Here is a 20,776-nt window from a genome sequence, read left to right on the forward strand (position 1 = left end):
GGCCCATAGGAATAAATGCTTCCTAAATGAAAGAATTTAGGATGGCAATTTAGTAAAAGATATATTTTCTAGCATACTGAATAAGAACCTATTATTTTAAAATAGTAATACCAGTAGATCCAAGGAGGTATACCTTTATTTGCTTAGATTCTATTTGACCCCAGAGTATGATTGTAAAGATAACAAAAAATTTGGGGCCAGAAGACTTGAGTTCAAATCCCAGTTTCACAACATACTACTTGTATGACTTTGAGAAAATATCACAATCTTTTTGCTTCAGTGTTTCCATCTGTTAAGTGAGAGATTGGACTAGACTGGGGAAGGGAAGGGGTGCAGCTAGAGGCTCAGTACATTTGGAATCAGGAAGACTCATTTCAAATCTAGCCTCAGACACTTATTAGCCTGGGCAAGTCATTTAATCCTGCTTGCCTCAGTTTCCTCATCTGTAAAATGAGCTGGAGAAGGGATTGGCAAGCACTTCAGTACCTTTGCCAAAAAGAATATGAAACAGGATCAGACATGACTGGGAAAAACTGGGCTGTAAGGTCCTTCCAGCTCTAAATCTATGGCCCTTTGACTTAGGGGCGGGAAGAGGAGGGGAAGAGGAAGGCACGAAGGAAGGGAAACAGAGGGCCATAAAATAAATGGGAAGGGCTGTCCTTTGAAAGAAATTTGGCACCAGCAGGCAGAATGAGAAGCAATGGGCAGAATTTGCAGAGTCTGATTTTGGCTTACTAACAATTATCTATTCAAAAATGGAATGGGTTGCCTCAGGAAGTAGTGGGTGTCCCCACCCCCCACCTCAACACTGGACATCTTCAAGTGGAAGTTGGATGACCTGATGTAATAGACATTGTCATAGAAGAGATTCTTGTTCAGGGTCCAAGGCCTAGAGACTGATGGCACAATCTGTGGATTACTAAACTGAGAGCCTAACCTCTATTTGCCTCAGTTTCCTTAAGGATCTGTCTGCCCTTAAACCTGCAATCTTGACTCCCTTCCAACTGTTTTCAGAGGCAAAACTGATGAAAATTATCTTCAAACCACGCTAGTCAGCTAGTGTGGCAGAAAGGAACACATATAGGGATGTGTGTACATATATATTCTTGTATATGGGAATATATTCAGCAGAGAAAAAGAGGCAGCAGAGGCTACTTATTGCTCATCAATTGTTCACCAAAGCATTGGCCAGTGGCTCAGGAAATCAAAGGCTGGATAAATTAGTCAAGGGTTAAATTCTAACAAAAATGAATATGAGACTACAGGACTGCACATGGACCAGAGGGATTTAGGGCAAAGGCTTGGCTATAAACCAGAGATGAGATGAAGGACAGGGGCACTAAATGCAGACTTTTCCACCCAGCAACTTTTGGCAAACTTTGAAAATAAACCAGCAAAAATATGGAGCTTTGGAGTGCTGCAGTGTTGTACTACGTGGGCCGATCTCTTCTCCCCCACCCCCTGGGCTTGCCCTTCCATTGCATCCTATCCCATCCCATCCCATTCCCCTCCCCACCAACGGCCCCCTCCCCCAATCCGGCACCGGGCAGTGATGGAATGTAGGTGGATTCTCTCAGCACTGGCTGGGGCGAAGGCTGGGAGAAATGAAGACAAAGCCCGGGCAGGGGGCTGCGCCAAGCGCCCGCAGAAAGACAAAGGGAGCTTCGCCAGGAGGGGGAAATATTAACTACCTTGTTTCCGGGCTCTGTTCACTAAACAAGCACCCTGAAACATCCGGGTTTCTTTTGCAGGGTCTTTAATCTTTCCCTATGTTAAATAGCCCTTTCTTTTCATTTGCTGGGCGCTAAGTTTCTACTCAAAGAAGAAGGGAGGGAAAATCAATAAAGCCGGAAGCTGCAAGTTGGCAATTGGTGCATTCAAATATATCCAGGTTTGAAAAGGCCTTTCATTCGACCCATTGTTGGGAGTGATTTCCCACTCCACCAGGCCGGTGGCTTTGTGAAACGAGGTCTTCTGTCCCCGGGTCCCCTCTGTCCTCTGGGCAATGAGGGAAAGTGCATTTCTGAGGGTGTTTTGCTAAAGGTGGTGAAGGGTGCCTCTCCCCCAATATTTATTTAAATTGGCAAAAATAAGCCTGTGTCATGAGAGAGAGGGGAAAGACATGGTCAGAGAAACAACACACAGAGAGACAGAGACACACAGAGAGACAGAGACAGAGAGACAGGAGGGTGGAAAGATAGAGAAAGAAAGAGAGAGACATAAGAGAGGAGGGAAAAGAAAAGAGGGAAGGAGAAAAGAGAGAGAGATAGGAGAGACAAAGAGAGACAGACAGGCAGGAGAGTGGAAAGATAAAGAAAGAGAGACAGAGGAAGAGAGGCATAGAGAGAGGAAGGAGGAAAAGGGGTGAGAAGGAGAGGAAGAGAGGAGGGAAGAGAAGGGGGAAAGAAAGAAAGAGATATAGAGGAGAGAAACAGAGAGACAGAAAAAATAGATTGGAAGGAGAAGAAAGGGAGGGAGAGAAAGGAAAGGGAAGAGAAAAGGAAGGAGGAGAGAGAAGGAAAAACATGAAGGAGGAAGAAGCAGATACAGAGAAGAAAGCAGAGAAAAATAAGAGGGGGACAGAGAAGAGAAAAAAGGAGAAGTAGAAAAAGAAAGAAGAAAATAGCAGAGTAAAATTGTCAAAAGGAATATTCTGGAAGAAATAGAGGAAAAGACAGAGAGAAGAGAGGGGATGTGAGAGAGAGAGAGAGAGAGAGAGAGAGAGAGAGAGAGAGAGAGAGAGAGAGAGAGAAGGAGGGAGAGAGAGAGAAGGCCAAATTTAAGATGCAAGTGAAGGATGAACAGAGGGGAGAAAAAGAAAAGAGAGAAAGAATGAATGTAAAATGTATTTTTTCAAAATCACCCACTACTTTGCATTAGAATTTATCGAGCTCTGAAAAACCAGCCCAGCCAAGACATGGACTTAACCTTCAGAAGGAGGTTGGAAGCTTCCAGCATTTAAAACATTGTGGGGGGGTGGGGGTGGAAAAAGCCCTTCTTTATGCAGTGAGATTCCCCTGGGGGTGTGAGCTTCATACACAAGGCAACAAGAAGTCAATAGTTGAAATGTATGTCAATAAGAACAGATGAAAGCACCAGCCTCTGATTTAAATGAAAATGGGATACAGCCATGAACTATTGTTTGTGCCAGATCGGACTTACTTTTAATTCAGTTATTATCTTGAACCCAGCCCAACTGGATCTACCTCAGAAAGGCTTGAAATTCAACTCCTGGTCTATTTTCAAGAGTGAAAATTCTAAACCCTTTCCTCTCCTGCAGTATTTTAAAAGCAGGAGCTTAGATTCTATATTTCTAGGAAAATATGTATTTACAAAAGCACACAGAGACATGAGTGCATAAACATGTACACAGTGCCTTGTGTGCACATATACGTAAATACGCAACACAACCTTGCACATACAAACACACATTTTGCAACTCTCCTGGCCCTAAGCCTAACCCCTCACCCCCAAGGGACATTGGTGCTGCATTCTTTCCAGTAATTCTCCATTGCAGCATGTACAAAAGGTTTGAAATGGACCATGCCAGGAAGAAACCCCTGTCTTTCTGACCACGTTTTTGCACATTGAGCATCTGAAGCTGTCTGTTCTGGTGAACCGTCTCAGAGAGAGAGGCCATTTCTATTTGAAACGCCAGCTGTGGAGGTCTGGAAGGCATACAGCTGCAGACAGCTGGAGGGCTGGTACTGTAACAGAATCATTTGAGAAGTGAACTCTGGCAAATCGCCGGGAGGCCCAATCGGGGTTGGCCTGTCAGTGGAGAACAGTTTGCTTCTGTGTTTGCTCCTCCAACTCCCTTCACCTTTCCCAGTCGCCAGAAAACCAAATTATCCAGAGCTCCTCTTGGACCTTCCCCCCTCCCCTCATTTTATAGAGTTCTCTTTGGATTCATGGAACTTTATCCTCTAGTGAACCCTCTTAACACTCAATATCACTCAAGGATCTGCAGTGCTTCCACCAAACATTAAAACTTGGTATACACATTTTAACCCATATTAGCCCATGGGAATATCCATGATTGAGGTGAGGCTTTCCTTCAGAAAACAAGGGGATACTTACTTTAGGGATCATACAGATTTAGAATTGGAAGAAACTTTAGCTTGCCCAGAGAGAAGAGGGACTTGCCCAGCATCACACAGAATAGAGCCTAGATTTGAATCGAGATCTCCTGACTCAAAATTCAGTGTACTTTCCATGATACCATACACTGCCACCCTCCCATCTTTCACATTTTATTTCAAACATTCTAGCTTCCTGGTTCTCTTAAGTCAAGTGATAAGAAAGAAAAACAGAAAGAGAGGAAGAAAAGAAAAAAGGAAGGAAGGAAGGAAGGAAGGAAGGAAGGAAGGTAGGAAGGAAGGAAGAAGAGAGGGAGGGAGGGAGGGAGGGAGGGAGGGAAGGAAGGAAGGAAGGGAGGGAGGAAGGGAGAGAGGGAGAGAGGGAGGGAGGGAGGGAGAGAGGGAGGAAGGGAAGGAGGGAGGGAGGGAGGGAAGGAGGGAAGGAAGGAAGAAAGGAAGGAAGGAAGGAAGGAAGGAAGGAAGGAAGGAAGGAAGGAAGGAAGGAAGGAAGGAAGGGAGGGAGGGAGGGAGGGAGGGAGGGAAGGAAGGAAAGGATGGAAGGAAAGGAGGGAGGGAGGAGGAAGGAAGGAAGGAAGAAGGGGAAAAGAGTAGGAAGGAAGGAAACGAGGGAGAAAGGGACATAGGAAGGAAGGAAAGAAGGAAGGAAGTGAGAGAGAGAAGGAGGAAGAAAGGGATGGAGGAAGAGAAAGAACAAAAAGGAAGAAATAAAAACCCTAATTTAAAAACCAACTCTTTCTACATGTATAAAAATATTTCAAGCAGCTGTTTTTGTTGTAGCAAAGAATTGGAAATTGAGGGTTTGATCATCAATTGGTGAATGGATGAATAAGTTGTGGTATATGAATGCAATGAAATACTACTGTACTAAAATAAATGAGGAGTAGACATATTTCAGATAAACTTGGAAAGACTGACATGAATTGAGCCTGAGTGAAATGAGCAGAACCAGAACACTGTCCATAGTGATAGCAACATTATATGATGATCAACTATGATAGACGTAGCTCTTCTCATCAATACAATGATCTAAAACGATTCCAAAAGACTCCTGATAGAAGCTATCTCTATCTAGAAAAAAGACTATGGTGTCTGAATGCAGATTGAAGCATATTTCACTTTTTTGTTTCTTGTTTTTTATTCTTTCCCCCTTTTGTTTGAATTCTTCTTTCACAACATGACTAATGTGGAAATATGTTTAACATGATTGTACAAGCTATATCAGATTGCTTACTGTCTTGGAAAGAGGGAATGAAAGGGAGGGAGGGAAACAAATTTGGAACTCAGAATCTTATAAAAACTAATCTTTACATGTAATTGAAAAAAATGCTATTAAGTATCTTAAAAAAAGAAAAGAAAACAACTCTTTGTCTAACCATAGGCCCTAATTTTTGCTCAGATCTCAGAAATATTAGAGGAGCTACTTTGCTCCCCACTTTTCCAGATTTGGGAAGGGCTAGCTATCACTTGAGCTCCTGGGAACATTACCCAGGGACTTACCATCATGGGAATCTGGCCAGACAACATCAGGAAGACTATTTCACTTTGTCCAGATGTCTGATTAGTTCCCCCCTTATCCCTAACCCCTATAAAAACCGTAACTACAGAAAGTGAAAGTCTATTCCCAACACATGTCCTGTCCCTAGAGATTGGGGACAGGCTATGTATTGTCATCAAGCTTTACCCTTGAGTCAGTCCTTTTGTTTCAAAGCCTACTTTACATTTTGCCAACTCTATGGGAAAACTATCTTTCATCCCTGCTTTATCGATGCCAAGATTCACAGTGTTTGTATCATCTAGTGGATGAAGTCCTAATCAATCGAAAAATATTTATCAAGTACCACCTATTTGCAAGGCAAGGGTCTTTAGAAAACCTTGTAGTCTGGCAGCTACAACGAGGTCATCCCCTGACTAGGAAAATTAAAGTTCAATACTTAAAGGGGAAAGATGGAATTAAAGTAGCAAGAGACCTGCAAGGGCATCAAAATGAATCCTTTTTATTTTATACAAGAAGAATGTAAAGTTCTAAGACAGGTGATTTTCTCAAGATCTCAAAGATAGTTAACAACAGAGCTGGAATTCAGATCCATGTCCTGATTCCAAATCCACCTCTTTCTATTATACTATTATGCCTCAATAACTGAGGATAGCATCTCCAGGACAATCTTCATAACATCTTGGTTGTTTTTGGTTTATCTGGCTAGTTTTATTTTGAGAGGGAGTATGGTCCAGGAAAAAGGGCATTGAATGAAGAATCAAAGAATCTGTGTTTGAAACCTGTCTGCTATTTATTAACTGTGTGATGTTCTTCATCTATAAAACCTCTGAGGTCATTTCTAGCACTAAGTCAATGATCCTGTGATCTTTTCAGAGTTAAATTCCTTCTTCTCTAATCTTATTTTGAAACCCCACTCATCAATTCACTGTGTTTTCTTATTTTCCTACATAGCAGAAATAATACCCCATAGTTGCAGACTATATTGCATCAAATTGATTTTATTGGAACAACATAATGTCAATATACAGAAAATCTGACTTTCAGATTTCCACTGTTTCTGGTATATTTATCTATGTCTGTCTGTTTCTCTCTATTTTCAGAATATGTCCAGGTGTCCAGAATGAGAAGGGTGCAGGAGTTAACTTGAATCAGAAAATAAGAGCCTATTATTAAATTTTTGATATGAACATTTACAGAAATCAAGGTTTGATATAATTTTTTTAAAAATGTCCAGACTCTGCACTTAAGACAGTGATGGAGAAAGTGGTAATAATAAAGATTAAACTTTAGTGTGTTTTTTTCCCCTGAAGAGTCAATTATTAAACATTAACCCTCATACCACTGATCTAGACCCATGATTTTGTTGTGGTAGAGTGAAATCTAAGATTTCCTTCCATTGAATCAGATCAGGAGCTCCCTTTTTTAGAAAGTTGCTTTGTTAATGGGTCAGAGGCAGGACTCAAGCCCAGCTTTTCCTGACACTGCAACAAGCAGAGTTCTGCTCATACTACTCCATTCTGCCTCTCATCCTTAAGTACAGAATTGTGGTTCCATTCAAGGCAAAATTGTTCAGGGTGGTGGTGATGGAAAGGATTGGGGGGTGGAGAGCCATTATTTATTTATTTAAAATGTGGGCAGAGAGATGTAATCAGCACTGTTCACCACCATTTAAGTTTGCATTTTCCCACTGAAGTCTTCTGAGGCCTTGCCCAAGGCATTCAAATTTGGCTTGCTAGTAAAAAATAATGTAATTTGGCAATTGCCGCAGCTTTGTGTGTGTCCCGCTGTTGTATGTTTAAGTGGAACCTCATGGAAGTTCTGGAAATCCAGGTCACAAAAGCAGTTTTATAACCGCCTCCCATTGTAAATGCCAGCTGGGATTCGGACCATGGGAAGAATGGTCTAGTGGAAAGACACGGGATTCAGAGTCACAGGACCTATGCGCAAATCCTGGCTTTCACCTACTTAATACTTCTGTGATTTGGGACTAGTCACTTTCTTACCCTGGCTCCAGTGTCTTCGTCTGTACAATTACTCCAATCTACTCTAAATGCTCTCAATTTTCCAGGTGAAGTGTGAGGAGGGGTCTTCAAATGAGACAGTGGAAACAGAGTGATATAAGTATTATAAGAGAGGGTCAAAAAAAGCAACATGAAATTCAGAAGGAGAATTCATTTGAGCCTCTAATTAGACTCATTTTTTTCCCCTGGCAATTGTGAAAATATGTTAAGAAAATGCAACTACAAGAATCTACTGACTTGGAGTTAATTCAGGAATAGGAGGAGGGAGTGAAAAGGGAAAAGATAGTAAGATGCTTTGGTGAATGAAGATGACAGGAATTTCTATTACTCAATATATTTGATAATCATTTCCTTCTCTGTCATCATTTTGAGAAGATAAAAGTTAGAGTAGATGTTCTTTAAAGCCTTTCCAGCTCTCATTACAGTCATTATTATCAGGGTTATAATGGTTATTGTCATGGCAATCTATATATTCAGGTTACTGGTCTATTTTAGAACCATAGTTTCTTCCCTTTGAGATGCCCAAGATGAGCAACAGTATAAGCAAACAACCCATGTGTTGTATACTGTGTCATGGAAGTCCTAAAATCTTAAGTATTGAGGTTAGTTGTAGGATTTAAGAAGTATATCAAAAAGATAATCATCTGCTATGTCTATAAAATTTTCATCCCAATTTGAAAGTGAACTTTTTTTTTATCCTCTGTCCCCCCTGCCCATGAGGAAATAATTCTTCTCCTCACCATTTTTTCTGAACTTAGGTTCAGATGTTAAGTGACTTGGCCAATGTCATATTGTAAAAAAAAAAAAAAAAAAAAAGGAGAACTTGAATCCAGGCCTTCTTATGCCCAGCATGGCTAGAATCCTAGATGGTTGGAGCCTTAGAGCACTTAGTAACTATCTAGTTCAATTATGGGGTAAAGAAGAGAGAATAAAATTTGCTTACCATTACTATAACATCAAACCTTCAGCAAATAGCTTGCTTGTATTTTCAGTATAAAAGGCTCTAAAGAGGAGGTAGGATTAGACAGGTTTTCAATGGGGGAAAGAGACTTGATTGTAAGAATTGTTGCATGAGGAGAATCTAAATTTAAAAATAGGATCTACATCTTTTGTAGATCTGAATGAAAATATGGTTGAACTGCAAAGGATGAATAGAAACTCAACAGTTTAAGAAAGGAAGAAAGGTCATTCTAGACATAGAGAAGAGTAAAAAATAGAAGCTCTGAGGCAGAAGAGCTCTAGGATGTTGTCAGGATTCAGAGATATTCAATGCAGAGTTCCGGGTAGATAGTAATATGAGGGCAGGTAGATGATGCAGCGGATAAAAAGGCAGTATTAGAATTAGGAAGATTTGAATTAAAATCTGAACTCAGACATTCACTAGTTGTGTGATTTTGGTCAAATCACTTTTTTCACTCAATTTCCTCGTCTATAAAATGGGTTAATATATAGCACTCATCTCCCATAGTGATTGTGATGGCAAAGAATTGGAAACTGTGGGAATGGTTTTCAATTGGGGAATGACTAAGTTGCAGTATATGAATAGTAATGGAATATTATTGTGCTATAAGAAATGATGAGCAGATGGATTTCAGAAAAACCTGGGAAGATTTAAATGAACTGATGCTGAATGAAGTGGACAGAACCAGGAGAGCAATAGACACAGTAGCAGCAATACTGTGGGATGATCAACTATGATAGATTTAGTTCCTCCCAACCAACCACAAAATGATCTAAGACAATTCCAATAGACTTGTGAAAGAAAATTACCATCTACATCCAGAGGAAAAACAATGGAGACCAAATGAATGTCAAAGCATACTATTTTTACTTTTTTGTTTTTTCCTTTTTCCATGCTTTTTTCCTTTAGTTCTGATTTTTCTTTTACAACATGACTAATATGGAAATATGTTTTTAACATGATTGTATGTGTATAACTGATATCAGATTGCTTACCATCTTGGGGAAAGGAGAGTAAAGGGAGGGAGAGAGAAAAAATTTAGTACTCAAAATCTTACAAAAATGAATATTGAAAACTGTCTTTACATATAATTGGAAAAAATAGTATTATTAAGTGGAAAAAATAATTTTTTAAAGAAAAAGACAACTCATGAGCAAACTTCGGCAGAAGACCTATTTAGGCTTCTTTCCTTCCTTCCCCAGAGTTCTTCTCTCTGATATTATCTTCTATCTACTCCTTCTGAATCTTGTATATACTTATTTATATACCTGTCATCTCCCCCAGTAGAATATAATCTTCTTAAGGGAAGAAGCTGTTATCCTTTTTATTTTTGTATCTCTAATGCTTAGCACTATTCCTGGTTCATGCTGAACACTTAAACAATGCTTGTTGATTGATTAGCCAATTTACTTTACCTATATGCATATATCTCTATATACATATAGTTTTTCTCCCATTAAAGCATAAACTCCTGAAGGGCACAGACCCTTCTCACAGTACTGTCACATAGTAGGTTAGTAAATATCTGTCAACTGATTGATGAAAATTGTTTTTGTACATATCTTCTCTCTCCAATCAGATTTTATGTTTTTTGAAAGCAAGAGTCTTATCTTTTTCATATTTGCATTCATCTCAGTATTTAGCACAAGGCCCTGCACATAGTAGGTACTTAATATATCTTTTCTATGGAAAATCACTCAGCTTCTCTATTCTATAGGTACCAATTCCAATGGGGGAAAGGAGAGAGAATTTCAGAATAATACATTTCTTTTAAAGCTATTTTGTTAATTGTTTAATTGTACAAGTGACGTTACTGCCTTAGAAATGTTTCTTCATCTTTTATTGTTGTTGTTTAGTCATTTTAGTTATGTCCAATTTTCTATGAGTCCATTTGAGTTTTTTGTCTTATCAAAAATAGTAGAATAATTTGCCATTCCCTTCTCCAGATGATTTTATAGATGAGAAAACTGAGGCAGACTTGGTTAACTGACTTGCCCAGGATCACACAGCTGAAATGTCTGAGGCCACATTGGAATTCAGGTCCTCCCAGCTCTGGGACTAGCTCTCTATCCATTGTACCACTTATTTGACTTCCTCTTCTATAAAAAGACCACATAATGAGATTGGATTAAATGATTTCTTAGGTCTCTTTTCCTTGGGACAATGTGTATTTCTCAAGGGCAAGATTGCTTTTCGTTGGCTGTCCCCAGTGTCTAAAATAGAAGATGATGCACAAGATGTGTCCAGCTAGGTGACTGCTTCTCTGAGCCTATGATCTTTTTGGGAATCATTTTCCTCATCTCCAAATTGACCAATGATGGGGGTTTGACTATTGATCATCAGAGTCCTTCTATTCTCTGATTTTATGTAAGTAAAGTTGAGGCAGTTACCACAGTGACAACTAGACATAGTCTCACTTGGCCTATCCGAAAGAACTTGTCATGCACTGACCTACCTTAATAACACTAGTTTCTGGATCTCAGATATCTAGTCTCTTTAAATGTGCAAATGTGCTTTAAAAAACAACAACCAAAACCATAAAAAGTACAAGTTATACGCTTGTCATACATTGACCTACCTTAATTACATTAGCTTCTGAATCTGTTATCTTTAAATGTATAAATGTACTTTAAAAAAATAATAAAATAAAAGATACAAGTTATAAGCTTGGACTTTGTTATTCTGAATACTCATTATTATTCTAATCTGCTTTACTCTTCCTCAAGACCAAGTCTTCTTAGATTAATCACTTCCTATCCCTTTCTCCAGTGCTCTGTGGAACTTCTGTTTTCTATACAAAAGAAAACTTTCTTATATGTTCAAACTTTTCAACCAATTTTTCCCTACTTGTTTCTCCAATCAACCTTCTAGACCTTTATTTAATGCAATCCTACAACTGTTTAGTCCTTTTAGGTGTGTCTCATCAGTGACCCCATTTGAATTTTCTTGGCAGAGATAGTGGAGTGGTTTGCCATTTCCTTCTCCAATCCCTTCATTATAGAATAAGAAATATTTTTTCCACATTAAAGCTAATTCTTTTTATCTATATCCTTGATCCCATTCCTTCCAACCTCATTTAACTGCATTCTTCTCACACATCTTCAGTCTTTTCCTCTACATTGATTTTTCTCTCATCTACCCACAAGCTTGCTCAGCTATCACCAGTATTTACCTTTCTACCCTATTCAGTTACAAATGTAGGGTGAAGGCCACTCACTTGCTAAATCTACTGTTTTTTATTTTATTCTTCATCTTCTTTGACTTCTCCAGCTTTTGACACAGCCAATGCTCCCTCTTATTGGAAACACATTGAATCACAGAATTTGACAGTTGGAAAGGATCTGAATATTAATCTAATCTAACCCTTCTGTTGTGATTAAGTTGTATCAATTATTTATATCTGCTTATGACCCTATTTAGAGGTTTTCTTGGCAAAGATACTATAGATGAGGAATTGAGATAAACAGGGTTAAGGAACTTGCCCAAGCTCACACAGTTAGTAAGTATCTGAGGCCAGATTTGAACTCAGGAAGAGAGTCATTCCGATTCTAAGTCCTGGGTTCTATTCATTGAATCACTTACCAGAAAGAAATAACTCTACCACAACATATCTAATGAGTAGTCAGCCAGTATCTTTTGGATGAGGGAAACTACTACCTTTTGAGGCAACTCTTCACTTTTTGGATAACTTTACTTGATGGGCAACTTTTTAGGACATCAAATTTACATTTGCTTTTTGTCTCCTCAATTTCCATCCATTATTGCTGGCTTTGTCCTCTAGGACCAAACTGGGGGAAAAAAAAAAACAAAAACCTAAGCTCTTTCATAAAGTAATGCTTGAAGATAACTATTTTGTCCATTTAAGTCTTCTCTTCTCCAGGGTAAAATATTTCTAGATCTTTCAATCAATACTTTCTTTTCTCTTGACTTTTTAGAGGTAACACCACACCCTCTTAATTTTTTTATCTGCTTGTTTTGTATTCTTTTTTGGTACCTTATTCTTTTCAAAATTCCTTAATATGGGTGCTACTCAAGGATCTGTCTTGGACCTCTTATTTCTTGAAATTCTCTTCTTTAATTGCATTCATTCTCAGGGTCCCAACTGCCACTTATATTTAAATAATTCCCAAATTTATGTTTCCAGTGCTGAGCTATTTTTTGAGCTCTAGACATTTCCAACTGTCTACAGGTTATTCACTAGGATGTCCCACTAACACATCACGCTGAATGAGTCAAAAACAGTTTATTATCTTTTAATGTAAACCTGTTCATACTTTTGACTTTACTATTTCTGTTTATGGCACGACTCCTCAACAAGTCTAACAAGTCCATAACCTTGGAATTAAGGTTGACACTTGCCTCACCTTTTATTTTCATGTGCCGATAAAAAAAAAAATCTGTAACACCTATATCTCTAAATTTATCTCTAAAACATTTATAATATCATGAGCACTGCATGAAGATCTAGCTTTGAATCCTTCCTGAGACTGTTATTCTGAACTCAGGAAATGATGTGTCAGACAAAGAGAAATGTAGAGTACCTTTGTTTAACTCAAGGCACCACACTCAGAGAAAGAATATCTTTGGAACTGAAAGGATAAGATGATGTAATTGCTAGACCATTGTCATAGTTCTTTGGTAGATCATGGAGAATTGGGGAATTCCTACAGAATTTCTCCAACTATTTGAAGAAATCCATGCTCTCCTCACAAATTGCAACATCTTGGCCAATCAAAAGTCACATCTCCTTACACAAACTTAGCACTGCACAGTCAAAGGACAGAAAGTAGTTTTCCAGAGAATTGAAACTGGTGCTGGTTTGTAGCTTGGTTTCAAAAAAACATAGGAGAAAGCTTAGGAGGTTGTTGGAGTATTCCAGATTTGTATTATATGAACCTTCATTGAGGTGATGGCAATGGGTTTGGAAAGGAAGGAACAAAATATGTGAATTATTCTAAAATAAAAGAACTCAATGGCAAGGGAATATATTTTTAGTATTGATAAAAATTATTTAACAAAAATTCTAGTAGTTATATTTCTCTTCAAAGAAATTCCAGTAAGATTCTACATAAGTTCAAAGAAGTAAGAAAATATCTGAGAGCAAAGGGTTAACATTTCTTCCTAAGTTAAATTGTATTTATTCTTTGGTTTAAAAAATATATTTAATATAGAACACAGACTATATGATTTATCACCTGTTTGGAAATCTTTTTCATCACTGTATATTTTACCAGTAAATATTTAATCCCTGGCATCAAATGCCGCCCTGTTTATTAACTTTCAAGTTCATATTTTATAGTAAAATAAATTCTAGAACATTGCTCAAAGAGATGAATACTTCATCTACACTGTCCAGGTGGGCTGTGCAATTCTGCCAACAGGGACCTAAAATAGTATGTCTGGATCTACCCGTCTGGTTATTGGTAAATTAGGATGCAAAATGACATTACTCTTTAGCTGGGTCTGCACTACCTGTCATTGGCAAGGGAATAATAAGCTTCAGGTACAGACAGTATGTTGTGTCCATCAGCATAACCACAATTGAATGGATTGGGTGGAAAAGACAAGCCATCATGTGGGTGGTCCTATCTGCACTGAATCCTAAGGGACTGGCCATCCTGCCTTCCTCTAAGGCTTCTGTTTCAAGAACCAAAGCAAACAGACCCAGAGAAACCAGCTTCTTTTAAAAAATCATATCCAAGCTAGTCAAAGCAGTTTCCAGACAAAAGCTGCTGCTCGTTAGGTAGATGGTAGAATAGTCAAAAAGGGGATACTTCAAGGATTTTGGATTTCTTTGATTTGGGTATTTTTTTCACTAATTTTATCCTGTCTCTAGTCAATTATAATCTTTGAGAATTGCTATACTCAATATATTAATCTTTTCCCACCCAAATCAATGATAAGCTTCTTTGAATTTAAGTAGTCTGTTCCTTAGATGACAGATGTATATGCATGATGTATTGGTGAACATACATATATGTATGTCTATGTGTGTACATATATATACACATACACATATAATCCATTGCCAAACTAGTTATCAAAGCGTTTCAAAGGTTCTAGGTTTTGCTAGAATTTATACTTCACTGAAATAGTTTTTTAGAATACAAGGCCGTTTTCATACCACTGCAAGCAATTAGATAAAGCTCTTGGCAGAAGGAACAAAACTAATTAGTTGATTTAGTTGCCTTAATGGGACAGGATGGACAAATGGAAAAAAATATTAAAAATAAAACAGGTGGCTTGATTACATTATTATGATGTCCGAAGGACAACTGATTTGACTTTTTTCCTGTTATTACGTTGTATTTTGGCTTCATATAGCCTTGAGTTATCCTAAACACATTCAATCAATTATTTAAAAAGATATAAATAATCAGCAATTTTTAGTCAAATGATCAAAAGATACTGCTTAGATTTATGGATAGATAACACCAATTTTTTTCTCAGAGCTTTTTCCTTTTTTCCCCTAAAGTTCAGAATACTGATTTTAGAATCTTGCGCAGAGTAAGATTCTGACATTGTCTCATATATTATATGACCTTGGGCTTTTGATTTTTTCATCTAGAAAATGACAGCATTGGGATGGATGACCTCTAAGATTCCTATCAATAGTAAGTTTCTAGTCCTATGATTCTTGATCATGATATCATGATAATTCATTGGATCTGTGATCTCATCAGCTTGATGATTCCTTCCAATAGCATATATCTTAAAGCTTTCCAAGCCTTCTTATCCTGTGTCAACTCCCATGTCAACAGTCATGTTCTCCTGTACATCCTTTTCAGGGGAGTTCATCCAGTATTCTGAGGACCTTTCTTTACCTCTCTTGATATTGTATCAGGACCCATGGGCATTTTGTTAGTTAGTTCTCTCTTTTACTGCATGACTGGCCTACCTCTTTCTGTGGTCCTATATCCCTCCTTTATGTCATTTTTTCTTCATAATTTCTCTTCCTTTATCATGCCCCAGTTCTTCATCCTGAAATTTACTCCAGTTCTGGACATTTCCAGAACTGGACATTGGAAGGACATTCCCCACCATGACTTCTCCCTCTGTCTCATTCTAGGACCTCCATTTAAGGAGGACATATAGATCATCCAAGTCTCATTCCTCTCTAGTCTATGATTCAGATTTTCCACTCCTTTCCCTTTTGAGTTTTTTTTTTTGTTTGTTTGTTTTTTTTTTTTTAATGTTTTATCTTCCCCCATTAGAATGGACGCTTCTAGAGGGCAGGGATTATCTTTCATTCTACTTGTATTTGTATTCTTAATGCTCAACACAGTATCTGGTAAGTTTAAATATTTATTTGTTAAGATAAATGCATGCTGATTGATTGGTTGATGTTGATCTCACTTGGCTGCATTTTGCCATTTCTTATAATTCTGTCATGACTAGAGGAACTTGAATACAAACTTCTTTATAGCCCTTTCTTGACTAACTCATCAATCTAACTTGTTCCCCTTTCTTTTCCTTTTCATTTGTTCTTCATGATCCTGAGGAAGAGAAAGATTTCCAAGAAACAAAAAATACCACGTATCTAAACTTTTTGGAATTAAAAGAAAAGAGCATGCATGACAGGTAACCAAAAACACCCTGACTTGTCTTGTCCTAGTATGTAGTACTTAGCAGATTTATGAAAATTAAAGGTCTTAAGTGAAGGAGATAGTATACAAATATATGTATATATGGACAGGAGTTTATGATATTAACTTGAAGTCCTAGCTAACAAACGTAATTGGTCTTGACCATACTATACGTGTACATGTGGGTGGGTGGGTGTATGTGAGAACCCAAATTATTTGAAATCAAATTGGTACTTGTGTGTATCTGTGTTAGGATTACTAAGTGAGAACTGAGGTTGTCTGGATAGTGACAAGGTGAGAATTCAGGTTTTCTGGACAATTACAAGGTGAGAACTCAGGTTGACTTGATAGAGGGGGCAAGCTCATTGGCTGGGGTGGTTCTTCCCAGAAGCCCTTGCATTATCCCACGCCCATTCTCTGGGAGAATAAAAGAGAGGACTCTCAGAGAAAGAAGAAGACTCTCTGCATTACATCAGGCCTGACGGGGCTCTCTGCAGGAAGGGAAGTCACTTCTTTGGACAAGAGTTAACAGCAACTGCCTGGAGACAACGGTTCACTACAGGAAGAAGAATCTATCGGAGAGATTTGAGTAGAAGACACAGCAGATCTCTTCCCAGAGAGCGATCCAGCAGCTTCTAGAGACGACAGCTCGTTACATTTGGCGTCCACACGTGGGGCAAGGACTTTTGCTTATCCTGACAAGAAGAGCTAGACCAGACCTTCGCAATTTGGCGCCCGAACAGGGACAGACACAGTCCTGATTCCAGTGGAAAAGCTTCCAATCTAGATCTCAGTCTCTCTGACCCAGAACCGTGAGTAACGAGGAAACTTTGTTAAAGATTAAGTGAGCGTGCTAATAGATAAATAAGGAACTTAACTTGTTAAGGGCTAAACCAGGAATCTCTTATAGCTGAAATGGGGCAGATGTTAGCTATATTCAATCCCTGGACCTCAGCCGACTCAACCTCAGCCCCAGACGCAACCTCAGCTCCATTCAGGAGTGGTACTATAGAGAGTATAATCAACATAATTGAGGAGCAGAGTTTACTTGTAACCTGGGTACAGATTGCTAAACTCTTGGCTGCATTAAGATGCACATCCCCTTGGTTCTTAGAGGAAGAAAAGATAGATGTAGATAAATGGAAGCTAGTGGGATATGAAATGAAAGAATTTCAAGCAAAAAATGGGCCTCGTTCAATTTCTGCAGAAGTATTTTATATCTACAACATAGTTCAATTAGCCTTAAACTATCAAGCAAGTTGTAGGAGAAGGAAAAGTTCTAAAAATGAACAGAGGAGGAAGTGTGAGGAAAAAAGGAAAGATCAAGATCTTTCCCTAGAGCAAGAGGATTTAAATGAGGAATTATGGTATGATTCTCTTGAAGAAGCTTCAACCCTGCCTAGAGAACAGATTATTGACAGGCCCACATCAACCCCACCTTCAGAGATGGAGGAAGAAAGAGGGGAAAAGGCAGAAACACAAACAGAATTGCCTGTGAAGAAGCCTAAGCCTATGACAAGATTAGAAAAAGCATTGGTTAAAGCTAAGAGAGAAGGACAGGATATAAGTGATTTTATACATGCATATCCTGTGATTGAAAATACTGACTCTGTAGGTAAAAAAAGGAGAAGATATGCACCTTTAGATTTGAATAAAATTAAGGATTTGAAAAAAGGTTGTACCCTTTATGGGGCTACATCAGCTTATGTCAAAATGTTACTAGATGGTTTGTCTTATGAAGTCCTAACCCCGAATGATTGGAAATCCATAGCAAGGACATGTCTGGAACCTGGAGAAAATTTATTATGGCTTGCGGAATTTCATGAATTATGTAAAATTCAAGTCAGATGCAATTTGGAAATAGGAGTTAACACACAATTCACTTTTGAGCACTTAGCTGGTGAAGGTCAGTATGGAGAGAATTCGGAACAGATTAATTATACCATGACAATATATGAGCAAATTGCTAAGGCTGCAATAAAAGCTTGGGGTGTCCTTCCTGGACAGAAAGATCGTGGAGAGGCTTTCATTAAAATACAGCAAGGTCCCAATGAACCTTTTGCAGATTTTGTGGGACGTTTGCAAACTGCTGTCAAAAGAACTATTGGAGAAAATTCAGCTACAGAAATAATGACCAGACATCTGGCTAAGGAAAATGCCAATGAGATTTGCAAAAGAATTATATGGGGATTAGACAAAGATGCTCCTTTAGAGGAGATCATAAGACGCTGTGCTACAGTGGGAACAAATGCTTTTTACACCCGGACAATGATGAATGTGGAAAGGCAGGGTCCCTCCTGGCAAGGGACTTCTAGAGAAACTCGGCGATGTTTTCAATGTGGAAAAATTGGGCATCTAAGAGCTCAGTGTAGATATGGAGATACAGTGAGAAGACAGAGTGAAAGAAGACCTAAAACCCCATGTCCAAAATGCAACAGAGGACTCCATTGGGCATCAGAGTGTAGAATAATTCAGGGAAATGGGATGAGGGGCCCAGGTCCAGGGCCCCAGGCAAAAAAGACTTGGGGCATGATGGCAGCTGATGTTACACCCAAAGAGCCTTTAGAAGGTCAGGACTCTGATTTGATCAACCAGCAGAAAAGCAATCACATGGCAGAAAGGGATTACCCAATCAGTCAACCAAAAGGCAATCAGATTGCAAAAATGGATTACACTTGGGGAGAATACAGGCCTTTTAAACCAACAGGGCTGTGTCCAGTGCAAACAACTCCAATGTAATTGCCAGATGATGAGAAGAGATTTAGAAAGTGGTAAATAGAAGGTAATTAGATATGTTAACTGCCTGGGAGAGAGGGTTTGCTTGTATTTCTTCAGCAGGAGAAGGAATCAGATGGGTGCCAACGAGTCGTATTCGCCTTGTCCATCAGAGAGAGACAGAAAAAGAGAAAGACCTCAAAATAAAGGAGAAGATCTAAGAAACATCTTACACCGAAAGAGCATGGATAATAAAAAGACTGTTAAAGAACTTTAAAATCAGCAGGAATCATTGGACTTCCTCACACAAGATGAGACTAATGGACAATGGACTTATGGACATTTATAAATTTTCAATTTATGATTATGTTATATACTTCTAGCATGTGTTATGTTACTATGTTACTATATGCTTATGTAATTTATGTAATTATCTGTAATACTTCCCATATTGATGGATTTATGTTTCAAGGTCATTTATGTAATTATCTGTAATACTTCCCATATTGATGGATTTATGTTTCAAGGTCATGACTGTCCTATGTTCTAAATCAAAAGAAAGGGGGAGATGTTAGGATTACTAAGTGAGAACTGAGGTTGTCTGGATAGTGACAAGGTGAGAATTCAGGTTTTCTGGACAATTACAAGGTGAGAACTCAGGTTGACTTGATAGAGGGGGCAAGCTCATTGGCTGGGGTGGTTCTTCCCAGAAGCCCTTGCATTATCCCACGCCCATTCTCTGGGAGAATAAAAGAGAGGACTCTCAGAGAAAGAAGAAGACTCTCTGCATTACATCAGGCCTGACGGGGCTCTCTGCAGGAAGGGAAGTCACTTCTTTGGACAAGAGTTAACAGCAACTGCCTGGAGACAACGGTTCACTACAGGAAGAAGAATCTATCGGAGAGATTTGAGTAGAAGACACAGCAGATCTCTTCCCAGAGAGCGATCCAGCAGCTTCTAGAGACGACAGCTCGTTACATTTGGCGTCCACACGTGGGGCAAGGACTTTTGCTTATCCTGACAAGAAGAGCTAGACCAGACCTTCGCATATCTGCATACATGCAAACATATAAACATACTAATATGTACTGTATGTTATTCTTGCCCATTTATCTCTGTTGGTTGGAGCCTGATGTTAATAGGACCAGCCCCTAGCTGTTGCCCAGTGACCCATGACTCCTTGGGCCCAGAAAAGACAGCACACTTGCTGGAGAAAGTTATGACTATTATTTGGCATCCCAGGATATTTAACACAAAAACAGCAAGAGACAGAAGGAGACTTCCAGGCTTTCAACTTCATATTTTCCCAGAGTCTAGTCTCTTGAAGGAGAGGGAAGCATCCATATTCATGGACACAGTGGGGAATGATAGAGAATTGCCAACCTGTACTCTCTGGTTTGCTTTCCCCACCCCCATCTCTTAAGATAGAAGTTCCCTGTTTTCTTATTTTTTCAAGATTTTCTGAGCTTTTGAATTTTCCACTTTTATATTGTACTGCTATTCTGTCATAACAGAACATGATGCACCAGAAATTTTTTTTTTTTTGCCCTTCACCCAAGTCTTACTCTAGTGCCTCATTATGGCCTGGATTTGACTCCAGGTTCTCAAAAGCTATTCCAGTGACTTCCATGAACTCTGGTGGCCATTCTGCCAAGCTGAATAGCCTTTAAATGAGGATCAAGTTTTCCTAGGATCAAACTAAATTTGGTATGCATGAATGATTGAAAATGCACTTATTAGCTTACTATTTACCACTAGTTAGCACAGTGCCTGTCAAACATTCCACTAAGAACTGGAGATATAAAATTAAAAGCAAAGAGACTTTTAAGAAATTTCATTCTAATATGGGGGGTGGGGTGGGCAATACTCATAGTGGGTATGGTAGCCAGGGAAGAGCA

At 38.8% G+C, this 20,776-nt stretch overlaps 1 long non-coding RNA gene across 4 annotated transcripts in view; it reads left to right on the forward strand.

Annotated features, from left to right (window-relative positions):
* LOC141562658 (uncharacterized) overlaps positions 1 to 20,776 on the forward strand; it is a 155,508-nt gene that overhangs the window by 31,727 nt on the left and 103,005 nt on the right. For all 4 annotated transcript variants that reach the window (XR_012488219.1, XR_012488217.1, XR_012488218.1 and 1 more), the window contains exon 3: positions 16,079 to 16,158. This is a non-coding gene — a long non-coding RNA (uncharacterized LOC141562658). The remainder of the gene's footprint in view (positions 1 to 16,078; positions 16,159 to 20,776) is intronic.

The sequence above is a fragment of the Sminthopsis crassicaudata genome, chromosome 3 (assembly GCF_048593235.1).
Source record: "Sminthopsis crassicaudata isolate SCR6 chromosome 3, ASM4859323v1, whole genome shotgun sequence".
NCBI lineage: Eukaryota > Metazoa > Chordata > Mammalia > Dasyuromorphia > Dasyuridae > Sminthopsis > Sminthopsis crassicaudata.